We start from the raw sequence: 15,962 nt of genomic DNA on the forward strand, positions 1-15,962 counted from the left end.
AAAAGAAGACTAGAAAAAGATTGCTCTAATTAAACCTAGTATATTTCCTAACCAGAAAAATGTTTTTCAACTTTTAAAAGAAACCAGGAAATTTATGACAGCAAACTAATTATTATAAAATAAAGCTTAATTCTGCTATTTGTCTTTTAAAAATTATAATACCAGCCACTTATCAAGTGTTTACTATGCTTCGGGAATTGTAAAATAAATTCTTCATATTACGATAGCTCATTTTAATCCTCATAACAAATCTGCAAGGTATTATCATGTCTGTTCTATGAAAACTGAAACCGAGGCCCAGAAGGTTCACTTACCATGTTCCAAATCGCAAGCCAGTGAACAATGGAGCTGAGATTCAAACTCAGGCCTGTGACTTGGAAACCTCTGTATTTAAATCTAGCATGGTGTCACAGAATTCACCTCCCCGCAGAAGTGGGTAGCGATAATTGGCATAAGAGAGGCAGGGGCAAAGTGAAGACTAGATTTAAGAACAAAAGAGTCTTCCGTATTAGACAACAAGCAGCAATTTTCGGAAAAACCTTACTCCCAAGAATATTAAAAAGGTCCACAGAGGGTCTGAGAACTTTCCTGACTGATAGATGCAAATTGGATGATTAAGACAGTTAAAATATTTCAAGGAGAAAATTTCTTAGATATGAAGAGCATACTAAAAATGCAAAAAGTAATAGTTAAAAACTATCATTTTTGAGCACTTATGTGCAGGTAATATGCTAAGGGGTTTACAGGCATGTGCAAACAGTGATTTACAATGCTTCTGCTGTTGCTGTTAGAGACACCTTTCTGAAGTGGGTGACCTGATCTGATTTTGCATGCTTTTACCTTCCAGATACTAGGGTGGTGTGGTGCTCTGGAGTCAGATAGGACTTGGTGCGGGGTTGCCAGAGAAAAAAATTCAGAACACCCAGTTAAATTTGAATTTCCGATGAACATCAAATAATTTTTTACTGTAAGTTCATCTCATGCAATATTTGGGATATACTTACACTGTATTTTCATTTGCTAACTCTGGGAAGCCCATCTGGGTGTAAATCCCAGCTAACTCTGATACAATACTAGCCATTGTGTCCCTGGGAAAATTACTTCACCTCCAAACCTCATTTCCTCCTTCATAAAATTAAGTAGGTACAGTATCTACCTCACAGGACTGTTAGGATTTCAAATATTCATATAGCTCAGAGAAAAGTTAAATTCCTTTCTGTCTTGAGAAGTTCTCTTTGTGTGTCTCTTCACTATTTACTATCCTTTATATGGGTGATTTTAACATTTACTACCATTCTGTGCTTTTTGGAGTGTTTTCAGTTAATTTCATAGAGATGGGTTTAAGATACCTCCATGTTATGCAAAGCAAGGGGCTTATTTTCCTAAGTAGATTATGTAACTCTGCTTAAAGAGACTGACACCATAACATTTTAGCATAAAACTAAATTGCGACCTACATGACTACATTGGTTAGTTTGGAGGAAGTTTGTTACAGAGTGGATTTATCAAAAACACCCATTCTAGCAGTTTAAAGGCTATGTGTTTAACTAAGTTACAAAAAGTAAGTTAAAATAGTATATTTGGTAACATACTGATTGAAAAATTGAAGGAAGTCAACAAATTACAAATGACAGTCATTTACTTAATGTTATATAGTCAAACAGGTAACCAGATTTTCTGGAAATTATTCTGGCAATATAAGTAATAAAAATGGTAATACACTTTAATCTAGTAATCTCATTCCTAAGAAAATAATAAGTAATCACAGATATACATAATGATTTAAAAATAAGAACACTCCTTTTGAAAAATTGAGATCAGAGGAAAAATGTCCAATGAAATGGAAGTCAATCCATAAATTATGTAATAATGGAATATGATAGAATCTGATGCAGTCTTCAAAAGGACACTTTAGGTACGTATTTAGTAATATAAAAATGATAACATAATATTAAATAAAACCAGAATGATTTTATATAAAAACTATATATATGAGAGTATAAACCAAAATGTTAATATTGATTATGATAAGAATATGAGTAAACGTTTCAGTTTTATTTTCTTCTTTTCTATAGTAACCCACATTTCATGAAACATGTTTTCTTTTATAATTAGAAATTAAATATTACTTTTAAAATTCTAGAGCCCAAAAGCCAACTTTCCAAAAGAAGAGAGGACTCAGTACTCTGCTAATTTTCTCTGTCAGGCGCCGTGGGGTAGCTCCCCTTTGAGAACCTTGGAGCCCACTGGGTGCTGAGGTCATTCAACAGAAACAGTAAACATTACTGGGTTGTTCAACGGCTAATTAGTCCGCGGGACAAATAGTTCAAGTATTGGAGAAAAAAGGAGGTATTTTTGGAGCTGATAGATTGAAATGAAAGCAGTTTTGCTAAATGGAGACCGTATTTATTTCATGCTGTTCATGAATTTTCAGTCACAAGCCGAAGTTTTGAGACTATGTAAATTGTCAAACGTTGCACTAAAAATTCTTAGGGAAATTTATTTTTGGGTCATCAGAATAACACTTAGGTGCTAACTGGCGTATCTTAATGTTTTTTGCACAGTAAAGTATGAATTATTCTTTCAGGCAAGCTCAGACTCATGCTGTTTTATCTCTTGCCCAGATATGTTTCACACATGCAATTCTTTCACAAAATACAAAATAAACAGATCAATGAATAAATAATTCACTCTATTTATATTTTAATAGTTTTTAATATGATGGCACTGTATTAAGAAATTTAATCATACATTGTAAAAACCTATACAGTTCTTTCAAGATTATAACCTTCGGTGAATTGATAGTGTAACTTTAATAAAATCCATTAGGCAGTATTCCCCTTGGCTAACTTCACTTTCAGATTTGTTAAGAGGTGTAATTCTGAGCAACCCCCTTTTATCCCTAACTCTTATACATATTAATAAGGTCCGGGTCAAGCTAAGGATAATGGTGATTTGGTTGCTGTTATTTTCATCCATATATAAATCCGCAAATCCAATACTGACCCATGAAAATCCTCCTTTGACAATGCCACAGAACTGTTTCTTTCCTTGGGAATGATTAGGAAAACTAGCCGTTTGCACATGTTTACAGAAAGGAAAAAGATCAGCATATTTATTATATAAAAAAATTAGGACCTGGATTTTGACAATGTCAAGATTTACACTATATCCCTGTTTATTTTGGATATACCACTGACTTCCATTTCTAGAAGACACAGATATATTGCTTAAGCAACTAAAGGTAAGAAACCAGTTGTAATTACTGTTGTATTTTCACATAGGCTTATAACTCTGTTTTGATTTATTAAAGTATCAGCATTTGCTTTGTTTTCTATCTTACATGTTTTCTATTTACAGCCAATGATTGCTTGTATTTTTCACAGATAAGTGAATATTCTACTAAAATACATTTTTAGTTAAAAATAATAATAAATAAAGACCTGGTAATATGATTCTACTAATCTGAATATCACAACACAGTAAATACTACCTCCTTTTTGCAAATTTCAAGTTCATTTTTAGAATTCAGAAATAATAACTTTGGCAGATATGTCTTTCTGCAAAGGAAGTATCATATACTGGGTTTTCTTTCTCTTTAAAATGTTTGAAGATTGAATACTGTTACATTCATATAAGTCTTTTTTTTTTAAGATTTTATTTATTTATTTGACAGAGAGAGACACAGTGAGAGAGGAACACAAGCAGGGGGAGTGGGAGAGGGAGAAGCAGGCTTCCTGCTGAGCAGGGAGCCCAATGCGGGGCTGGATCCCACACTTGGGATCATGACCTGAGCCGAAGGCAGACGCTTAACGACTGAGCCACCCAGGTGCCCAAATTCATATAAATTTTAATAAAAAATTAGCTCCTGAAAATATGAACCCATCGAGAACTTCTTAAGTGGTAGGTACTTTATAACCATTATTATAGCAACCTGCACATCCCCCTTTTAGAGATAAATAAGTGGTCTAAAGAGATTAAGTGGGTTCCTAAAGGCAAAATACTACTGGTGTGACAGAGCCAGAATTGAAATCACCTTACCTTCTTTTAATTCTCCATGATAGGCATGTATATTTTAATTAGACTCTTCATTACTGTCATGTTTTATTTTTATAAATTTAAAAACTACTCTTTAGGGGCACCTGGATGGTTCAGTCGGCTAAGCATCTGCCTTCTGCTAGGGTCTTGATCCCAGAGTCCTAGTATCTGGCCCCGCATCAGGCTCCCTGCTCAATGGGGAGTATGCTTCCCCTCTGCTCCTCACCCCAATTGTACTCTCTTTCTTTCAAATAAATAAATAAAATCTTTAAAAAACCCTACTCTTTATCATTTTTTATAGTGCCAAGATTACAGGATTATAAATACTTGTCATTTCATTCTATATTAGAAAGTTAGACATTACTAAACTAAGTTTTTAAAATGTTCCTATCAATAAACATGTCTTATAATTGGCTTTTTACATTTTGATCTTTTTGTTTATATACCCCTTAATTTGTTCAGTTACATTCATTCCTTTGCTTAGCATTCTTTCCATACACCTCTTTCACTCATGTCTTTGTTAGATCAAGCAGGCAGACAAAAGAGGATAGGGTGAGGTGGAGTATCAGAGTAACTGTAAATAGAAGACCTAATAGTTATTGATTATACTTTCTATACCCTAGAGGATACACCCTCTTTTCTCTACACTTGGAATGTTTATAAAGCCTGATGGCAAAATAATCTCAGTAAGGCAAAAAAAAGTATACAGGCTACATTCTCTGCCCACAGTCAAAGTTAGAAATAATAAGGAAAGTTTAAAATTAAAGACCCTACCCCTTAGTAATGAAAAAAAAAAAAAAGCAGAGGTAGGGTGTGTGGGGAAGAATCGTCAAATACGTCTTTAAGTGAAGATAGGAAAACAGCGATTATAGATCTTTCTCTTTTTCAGGGAGGTAATTTTTGGGGGGCTGTGAAGTCAATATGTGTAAAAAGTATGGATAAAATGATTATTTTCTCCAAAAATAAATGTCAAAATTTAATTTTAGAAGTAAAAATTAAATTGAAGAAAAATGACAGGCAAAGTTGAAAGAAGGGTCCAAGAACTACTTCCAAAAAATGCCACTTGTAACTTAAATATTTTTTACTTATTAATTTATTCAACAAATATTATTTAGTACCTATTGTGTTCCAGGCACTGTCCTATTGTGTCCCCATCAATAGGTCAAAGGAATAAATCCATATAATGCCAGAACCTTTCACTTTGGGTAAGAGTACATAGGAACTGGGCTGCCGTATTTTAAGTTTTGGCTGTGGTGCTAACCAAACCTTCGACAGCTGGTACTACAAGCCCTTAAAGAAGAAATATAATGTACCGCCCCTTCAGCAGACAACCGCTGTGTGAAGACTTTGAGCTATGCTACGAACTATGCTAACGTAGTAAAAGAAGTACGCAGCCTATGTACGTTCTCTGACCACTCTATGTGGGACAAGTGATTATAATTATACCTAATGGTCCTTAAATGTACAAATGTTCCAAAGAACAGATCAATTTAGCTTTAATTCATATGGCTTTAGTTGATGAGAAGGTAATTGATAAATTTCAACATCTATTTTTGATAAAATAGGAAATTAGTAATAAAAACCTTTAACCTAATAAAGATGATTTATCTGAAATCAATGGGCAAAAATAGGAGAAATTCTAGAGACTGAGACAGACAAAAGGTGCTGATACATTATCTAACATTGTTCTATGATTTCTCTCAACACAGTCACACAGGAAACAGAAGTAAAGAATACAGTTTGCAGAGATAAAATTAATATTACCTGTGGATAATATGATTGTCTACTAAAAAAAACTTCAATGGATTGATTTAAAACTATTAAAACTAATAAAAAGTTCAACAAGATAATAGGCTACAAAAATAAATATATAAATTAATTGTTCTCCTATAAACCAGTAATAACTAGTCAATACAATAAACATAGATCTTATTTACAAATTAAAAATTTAAATGTGTAGAGTGTATTTAATAGGAAATGTGCATAGCTTATTTAAAGAAAATTACAGATATGCAAAGTAGATTTTTAAAAGCCATCAATAAATGAGATGTCCCTTGTCATATGATTTTAAAAGTTTTATTATATTAAGCATATGAGTCTCCCAAAATTCATACATCTGATGAAATCTCTTTTTAAAACACATTGTGTTCTAGGGAACATGATAAAATTATTCTAAGGCACCTGGGAATAATAAATGTACACATTGTACTGTCATAGAAATAGCTATTTAAATATAGTCATTAAAATGATGATGGAGTGTAGATGTTTATTACCACCACATGTGGTGTAGACCTAGTGTTTATGTAATAAAATAAGTAACAAAAGTAAAACAATTTTTTGCATTATTATGCGCTAGACATTATGTAAAGTTCTGTAGACATAAAAAAATCAGTGCTCATTGGTGCCTGCTCTCAAGTCTGGTGGGAAAGACACTGCTGTAAATGGGTCATAATAAAAGAATGGGTCAGTGCACTGATGCTAAGTGCTCCATATTACGTGAGTGCTGAGGGGGGCCTCAGGCACCCAGGCATTCTAATTCCAGCCATTAGAAATATTTGTTTTTTCCTTCTTTCTTTACCTTTATCACATGGTGTTTCCTTTGCCAAGAATGCTCATTTCCTCTGCTGCCTGGCAAACTCCTACTCATCCTTCAAGATCCAGTTACATATCCCCTGCTTTGGAAAGTTTTTTGTGAATCTCCCAACTGTATAGAGTTGGCCTATGCACACACATAATTGTCCTATCAGATTTTTACTACTTACAGGGTTCTCTTTACCAACTTCTCTCAGGCTGGAAGCCTGTCTTAATCAATAATCCATCCTTTCTCTTCTCTTTCTTGCCTTCACACCTCAGCAAGCCACATGGTGCTTCTGTTTACACAGCTTGAGCTCAACAAATGTTGAGAAGCAAAAACAGTAAGCACAGATTAGATTGTTATCTGCAAATTGTTTGCAAGTAAAAATATCAGTACTCTTAATGTGTTCCTTTTGGGTATAAGGTATAAATTTGTAAGAAAAGAAGGAAAAAAATTATCCTAAATTTCAAATACTTATTGTGACTGACAAAATCTCCATGTAATTAGAGTCCAGGGGACCTGAAGTGCTGGACTCTAAGTATTTATTTGCCTTTTTATATGTTTATTCACTTTTATGATTTCCATAAAAAGTTTGTATTTGTGTTGTCCCAGGGCATATACAGAGAAAAAGAAGTTCTCTGTCCTTCAGAAGCTTAGAGAACCTCCAGGAAATGGGACATACACATGCAAACATAGATGTATATACAATAAAGTAAGTGCTTAGGGCCAAAGGAATGATTTAAAATATAGTCTATATATATATATATATATATCATGGATGGTGAAATTACAATAGATTTTGTGGAAGATGGAACTCTAAGACTTTCTACAAACACCTCTCATCAGTATGCATTTCCTGAGGAATTCCACTGTGAAACAGATATTGGGGTGAGATATCCTAACATAAGAGGCAAGGAAACCTTCGGTTAATCAGAATTTATTAATTTTTGGGGGTCAGTTTTTAGAATTCTGAATAGTTTCTGGTTCAAAGGAGAAAGTGGAAAGATAACACATTAAAACCTCCAATGACTGCAGGAAGTCTTTGTTCTTACCCTGGATCAGTATAACACACCAATTTTATGTATTTATCCTCTATCTATCTATCTATCTATCTATCTACTTATCTATCTATCTGTCTATTTATTTATAGAGAGGGAAAGAGAGAGAAAGACAAGGGGCAGAGGGAGAAGGAGAGAGAGAATCCCAAGCCGGATGCAGGGCTCGATCTCACGACCCTGAGATCATGATCTGAGCTGAAATCAAGAGGCAGACGCTTAACCAACTGTGCCACCCAGGTGCTCTGAATGTATTGATTTTACCAATTTATTTATTTATTTATTTATTCTTATGTTAATCCCCATACATTACATCATTAGTTCTAGATGAAGTGTTCCATGATTCATTGTTTGTGAATGTATTGATTTTAAAGAAAACTTTTTTCAATGATCTAGGGTCTTGCAATGCCCCAACATCATAATATATATGATTTTAGAGTTAAAATCAAGTCTTTAAATTTATTTGAAAAACATTTCTAGTCAACGGGAATGTATTAGTGAACAAAACAGATTTTTTTGCTCTTACATGCTTACATTTTCTGGCATTAAACCACTCTGTTATATCACTGTTTTCTTGTAAAATGTTTTGGCTAAAAAAAGAAGTATTGGAAGATGTATTTGGTTATTTAATGGTTTTGTTCTTGGCTTTTGATCAATCGGGATTTTATTTTATGATGGCTACTTCGTGAATTGTCTGTGGATTGTGAAGGTGGTGATAATAAGTATGGCAATTATGGCCTCCTTGGTGAAATTGTTTCTCCCTGAGAAAAGATTGTGTTTTTTTCATGAGTTGTTAGCAAGTGACTTAGCGAGCCTGACAGGTCCCTGTGCATGCTAAGGACAGATACAGCAACAGTGTTGTGTCCGCTCTGTTTTCATTTTCATGGGAGTTACGGCTTGCTTTTAATCCTATAAAGATAATTATTAAATAGTTGTTTTGACAAATTTGACCTCTCAAAGGGATAGTTCAAGGGGAGAGGGGTTAAAGAAAGATGTTTTCATCATTTAACTCTTGTTGTCTCCATGAGAAAGTTGACGTTTGCCTCTGTGAGCTTGGGGGCTATATAATAATATCATCAACTTGCATTTGTATAACCCCTCAATATTGCTTTATATATATTTTATTATTTTTATTGCTTTATATATATTGATACGTTGTTTTCACTAGCTCTCCACAGAGAATCATTACAGTGGGCAGGGCGGGCACTATCATCCCTCCCCTCTCCCCCTCCGCCCCGCCCCAGCGGAGGGAACGGAAGCTCAGACAGATCTCTGCGGAGGTCTCACTGGCAATTTGGGGAAGAGCTGGGGTGGAACCCATGTCTTTACCAAGCAGGAGGTGGCTGTTGGCAGGCACTGCCTGCCTCTCGGTGGTGGAGCCCGCAAAGCCTGTTCTGCGTGGTTACACAACTCTGGGAGCATCCTCGAATATGAAGACACAGTCTCAGCTCTGCAACTGAACAGTGAGGTTGGGCAAGGACTGCAAAACATTCTTTTCTTTCTTTCTGTCTTTCTTTCTTTCAAGATTTTATTTATTTATTTGACAGAGAGAGAGGGAACACAAGCAGGGGGAGTGGGAGAGGGAGAAGCAGGCTTCCCGCGGAGTACGGAGCCCTATGTGGGGCTCGATCCCAGGGACGCTGGGATCATGACCTGAGCCGAAGGCAGACACCTAACCAACTGAGCCACGTAGGCCCCCTGGAAAACATTATTTTAGTATATGTGCTGCCGAAGCGAGCACTGGAAAACATTATTTTAAAGGAAAAGTGCTGATGTCAATTATTTTTGTTATTGAAAAAAAATTCCATTTAAAAACACTACCCATTTTTTTTCCATTAAAAAAATAAATTAGGGGTGCCTGGGTGGCTCAGTTGGTTAAGCTGCCAACTTGATTTCCTGCTCAATGGGGAGCCTGCTTCTCCCTCTCCCTCTGCCCCTCCACCCCCACTGTGTGCTCTCTCCCTCTCTTTCTTTTAAATAAATAATAAATAAAATATTTAAAAAAATAAACTAGGAGAAGATACAGAACAACACAAAGAAGAAAGTAAAAATACTAATGATCTTTCCACTAAAAACTTAACATGTTTAACATTAAGGCGTTTATCCTCTCTATGCACATATACACAATTTTTAATAAAATTAGATGATACTATAAATATTGCTTAACAATCTGCTTCTTCTGCATAACACTGTATCATGAACATTTCTACAAGTTAAGTAGTGTTCTTTTGAGAAAAAATATCAAAATTTATCCTTTTATCATAAAATTAATACGTGTTCATTATATAAAATTCGAACAACACAGAGAACAATAGAGTACTCCAGAGGTAACTGTTGTTTACAGTTTAGTGCATATAGTTCTGCACTTTTCTATGAAGTCTGAATTTTACTAGTTGCATTAGTAGATTAGAGCACCTTCTTTAGAAAAGCTTTGCCCTGATGGAGAAGAGAGCATCATTTATTTTTAAAGGTACATATCTTACTTATTAGAGTCAGTATAACAAATAACATACAAAAACCAAATATATCATTTATAATAATCTTTTGGAACATTCACACAGAATTCCACTCTAGAAAGCACCAACATACAGGAATCCTTATACATGCTGAATCATCTTTGGCCATCTGCAAATAATTAAGTGGTATGGGTTCTCTGATCTGCATAACATGGAACTATCCTTGTTTATTTTTATTATTTTTTAAAGATTTTATTTATTTATTTATTTATTTATTTATTTATTTGACAGAGGGAGAGAGAGCACAAGCAGGGGGAGCGGCAGGCAGAGGGAGAGGGAGAAGCAGTCTCCCCATTGAGCAGGGAGCCTGATGTGGGGCTCCATCCCAGGACCCTGGGATCATGACCTGAGCTGAAGGCAGATGCTTAACCGACTGAGCCACCCAGACGCCCCATAACTATCCTTGTTTAAAGATGATGCTTTAAAGTCTGTGTACTACATCAGCCTTGCAAAATGAATTTCACAGTTCAGTTTTCAATTTTATCCAGAAGTAGTTCCCTGCTTGGGTGATATAATACAGCCTATCATAGATCACAACATAGCAGTGATGGTAGTTAAATGAGATTACAGGAGTCAGATTGCTTTGTAAGCCATAAACTGGTAAACACATATTCGTTGCTATGCGATTTAAGGGACTTACAGATTAGTAAAGTACACCAATGGCATTAGTAGATGACAGAATTTTATCTTGATTTCAGCAAGGTAAAAATAAAATACAATTAATAGAGAACCAGGGGTGCATATTCACTTAGGGGATAGTAATAATGCTGGTGCCTAGCATCTAATGTACTTTAGGACAATTAATCTGTTAGCAGAGTACAAGACAAAATTGGGACACAGATACCCCCACACCCACTATGGAGATACAGAACACTGAGAGGATGGAGGGTTGGAATAATGCATCTACAAGCCAAGGAATGCCTGTGGCTACCAGAAAGTGGGAAAGAGGCATGGAACGGATGCTTCTAGTGCCTTCAGAGGGAGTATGGCCCTTGTAATACCTCGATTGGGTGCTTCTGGCTGTAGAATGGGGACAATACATTTCTGCTGTTTGAAGCCACCCAATTTGGGTTAGTTTGTTATAGCAGAGTCCTAGGAAACTAGTAGAGGGTGGAAAGGAAGCCAGGGGGTCAAACAGCCAATACCCAGCACTTAGAGGTAGGTCAGGGTCAGAGATGCCCTGGCAGCCAGGAGGAAATGCACCTAATCTTCTGCAGGGGCTGAGCTAAAGCTTCCCAAAAAGGCAAGGCTGGGGCAGCCTTGGAGACAGAGCAGACATCTGCCAAGCCTATTATGATGTGGAACAAGATTCTAGGCAGAAGCTGTAGCAAGTAGGAAAAAAACAAACACGAGAGAGAGCGCAGTGCCTTCAGGTAACCCCAGCAGACCAAAGGTTTTCACACCCCGGTGCAACAGATTTAGGCAGGATGAGAACAGGCAAGTGAGAAAGAACTTCTGTGTGCTGCCCATTCCCTTTATCACTGGACCACTTTCCAACCATAGGAACAAAGAGAGAAAGGAAAGAAATGTTTGTTGAGTCTCTGCTATGAGTCAAGCCTTACGTTAGGTCAGCACATTTAATCCACATGAGAATCTGAGGCATGGCCTTCTGTTCTTCATTTCACCGGGGCGGGTATGAAGCACAGAGAGGTTAAAGGATTTGCTCAAGTTCATATGACTTTTATTGTGGAGCTGGGATGTAAAAACACCACAGCAAAGCTCAAGCCCTTGCTGCACATCTCAGAAAACGCATCATATGGGAACTCGGTCAGCAGATGCCCCCAAGCGACCTTTGTTTGTCCTGCTTCATTCCTATCAGTGTGGTCTTCTCCATAAAAGTGTGCCTTTGGGTGCGGCCAGTTACTTACAATGCAGTGACATAAATTCAAAAAGCATGTTAAAATATCAACTTAAGCAAAGGGGTGGTAACAGAGGGTTTTATCTTCCAATGATAGCCCTTAAGGATCCCCAACTCACCCCCAAATAATACCTTTTAAAAAAATAGTAGACTTAAAATAAGTTTCTAGCCCACCTTCTCACCTAAGCCCCTACTATGTAGGAATTCTGAATCTACTGCTGTCCTTAGGAAAAATACCAGAAAGGATTTTTCTATAATTTCTCTCAACTGAGCTCCTTAAGGGAAAGAATAGTTTTTGTTTGTGTTTCATCTGTGTATCTGCAGCATTTAGAGCTGTGCTTGGAACCTAGCAAGTACCCAGGGATGTTTGTGGAAAGAATGAATGAGTAAATGAAGAGACAAAGGCCTGAGGCCGCAGAGCAGAAAATGGTGATGGAATGATTCCTGATCATCTTTGCTTTGCCAGGACTCCGAACTCTACTGAAGTCCCCTTCCCTGTCTCCTCTCTTTATCGCTTCCTCCCAATCCATAAATCCTGGTGCCATGAGTTAGAGTTGTAAGGACACTCGAATCCGATGATCCTGTGGCCACTAGAAAGGTGGTGTGGGTATGGATCTCATTTTTTCATCAATCAGTAAGTTCTGGGCCACCAAAGCTCCTGGGTGAACCAGACAAATGCCATCTTGGACAAATCTGCCAAATGACCTGAAAGCTTCTGTGACCTGAAAGCCTTCTTGAGTACAGCCCCTCACCCCACATTCTTTCTTTTTGTATACCCACACCCTTAAGCATGCCCTTGGCATAATGTCCTTGATCTGCTGTGGAGATAAAACTATGACACACCTGTTCTTTTCTTTATTTAAATTCAATTAATTAACATATGATGTATTATTGGTTTCAGAAGTAGAGGTCAGTGATTCATCAGTCTTATATAACACCCAGTGCTCATTCCATCACATGCCCTCCTTAGTGCCCAACACCCAGTTACCCCATCCCCCCACCCCTCGCCCCTCCACAACCCTCAGTTCGTCTCCTATGATTAAGAGTCTCTATGCTTCGTCTCCCATCCAAGTACTAACCAGGCCCGACCCTGCTTTGTCTCCCTCTCTGTTTTTCGTCTTGTTTTGTTTTTTCCTCTCTTCCCCTATGATCCTCTGTTTTGTTTCTTAAATTCCACATATCAGTGAGATCACATGATAATTGTCTTTCTCTGATTGACTTATTTCACTTAGTATAATGAACGTGCCCGATCTCATCTGATCTCAGAAGCTAAGCAGGGTCGGGCCTGGTTGGTACTTGGATGGAGGACACACATCTGTTCTTAAACATTCCCTTCCCAGTGGTCCGCCAACAGCACTCCCAGCCTCTAGGGCTGTAGAAGCAGGTCTCAGGGGAGGTGGGGTTGCGGAGATGTGCTGGTCTTTTGGCCGCCCAAGACACACTTCTGCCCAGAAGTCTCTTTAATAAGCCATTTCTTGTCAAGCTGGACGTGTCAGCCTTTTTCTTTGGTCTTATGGCTGCTTCAGCCTTTGGAGGACATTTCGCATGCACCTCCTCCTCAGAGAGCAGCTCCTGAGCGTGGGAGCTCTGCCGGCCCCAGCAACTGTTCTCACTGTGTCCTTTCATCTGTAGTAATAGTACCGCATAGGATATATATTCCAGATCATACGTAGAGATTAGTATTGTGCACAGTCCCACACTCAGCATCCTGCACTGCTGAGGAATTGAGGTGCTTAGACTTTCGCCCCTTTTCTTGCATCAAAGTTCAACCTCACCTCTAGGCCAGTATCTCCCAATGCACATATCCAGTTCTGACCGCCTTCCCTAGCTCCTCTGCTACGTCTCATTCATTAATTCATTAATTCATTCCATACATCATATGTTAATTAATTGAATTTAAATAAAAATTCCAAATAAAAATTCCAAAAATTCCAAATAATTCATTCCAAAATTCATTCATTTTCAATACCTCCCACTAGCCACACCCCTTTCATTTAAACCCTGAAGTATTCCCTTCAGAGCCCCGTGTCCAGTGTGCCTCCAAACGGATTTCCACTTCTTTCCCTATCAAACCAGCTCTTCTTCCTGACTTTCCTATTTCTGTTCGCAGATTTGCTGTTTGAAATTTCAGTCACTTAAATTAGATGTTTATATTCTTGGCCAATTTTTCTTCAGTTGGGTTCTTTCATCCATTCAACATGTAATGTATATTTATTAAATGCCTGCTAGGCACATTGGGATAATGTCATTCCATGCCTTAAAATCTTCAATGACTATTTCCTATGGAATGAAGAATGCCGCACCTATTTTGCCAAAATCCTCTTACTTCCCCAATACTTATTTCCCCCAGGTTCTCTGTGTCCTCTAGTTAAACTAGATGAATCTATATTCTCCTGACAGCATCTTTCCTACCCTTCTGACTTTGCTCACGAATTTCCCTTTACCCAGAAAGAAAGGTCTTTTTACCAGCCCACTTCCACTTGTTCAATCCAACCTGCTCATGCACTCATTTCCATTTGAGCTTGGATCCTTGCCTCCTCTTCCCTGCAACCTACGTTTCCAGGCTCCACTGCTTTGTTTGGATTCAGCTGTTGGGAGGCACTTGTGGAAGATGGAGGGCAAAGGAGGGGTGAAGTCAGAGGTGAAGTCACTTCTCCCACTCAGTCTTTGCCTCTGGGGGCATCTCCCACAGTGGTTCTGTCTTCCAGCCTGGAAGCCCTGGCTTTAGGCTCTAATCATCTCCCTCTTCCCTGCATTCCTCCTGCTCTAGGACAGGGAGCAGGGCCCTGTTACCACTCATCTCTGGGTTTTCTCAGTTTCCCTGTGTAGGTTTTCCAATGCCTTTGATATTATTTCTCTCTATTGAACCATCTGATTTCACCATTTTTCTGCTTGGACCCTGATTGTAGACCATGCTTCTGTACTGTGCCATCTTCCTCACGAAACTCTTCATAATTTAGCTGCAAGGGATTTTTTTTTATTTTTTAACTCCCCCCCCAGAGTTTAAAAAATGGAGTTTAAAAACCCTCCTAGAGTTTAAGAAATATTCCAGCTATCATTCTTTTCTTATAATATACTATTAAAATGTCTGCTAATTTTGAAACAAAGAAGAAATAATCTTGGAAATTGAAGAGATTATCGACAATTATAAATATTTACTTTAGTTCCCTTCGTGGGCCCAAACCATGTGTTTAGTGCGGTGCTCTTGTCTTCTTCTCTGCTACTAGTTGTAAGCCGTTTCAGGCCATACTCATCTTTGGGCTTCTTTCTTACAGCATCTGGCAGAGAATTTTGTAAATAAGATTCATTCATCGAAATGGACATAGACATTAATTGCTTGCTATGTACATTTTCATTTTCTAATTATTCATTGCTAACATACAGAAGGAAAATACATTTTTTACATTGATTTTTGTCCTGAGACCTTCCCAAGTTTACTTATTTGTTCTAATTTTTTTGTAGGTTCTTTAGGATTGTCTAATACACTATCATGTCATCTGCAAATAAAGATAATTTTATTTCTTCACAATATGGATGATTTTTATTCTTTATTTTAAAATATTTTGGGGGCTTATTGCAAGAGAGCTAGGACAATGTTGAATACTTCTAAAATATCCTTGCCTTGTTCTTGACTTTAGGGGGAACATGTTCAGCCTTTCATTATTAAGTATGATGCTAGCTACAGGTTTATTGTACATGTTTTTTATTGGGTTGAGTAAGTTTCTTTCAGTTCTTAATTTGCTAAGGTTTTGTATTATGAATAGGTGTTGAATTTTGTCAAGTACCTTTTCTTTATCTGTTGAAATTATCATATGATTCTTCTCATTTTTTTCTATTAATATAGTGAATTTTATAGACTGTTTTTCAAATTAAAGTCTATATTTCTTAAGTTATGAAATTGACTTTTTGTTATAGTAGTT

The sequence above is a fragment of the Leptonychotes weddellii genome, chromosome 2 (genome assembly GCF_054177405.1).
Source record: "Leptonychotes weddellii isolate Sample4059 chromosome 2, ASM5417740v2, whole genome shotgun sequence".
Taxonomy (NCBI): Eukaryota; Metazoa; Chordata; class Mammalia; order Carnivora; family Phocidae; genus Leptonychotes; species Leptonychotes weddellii.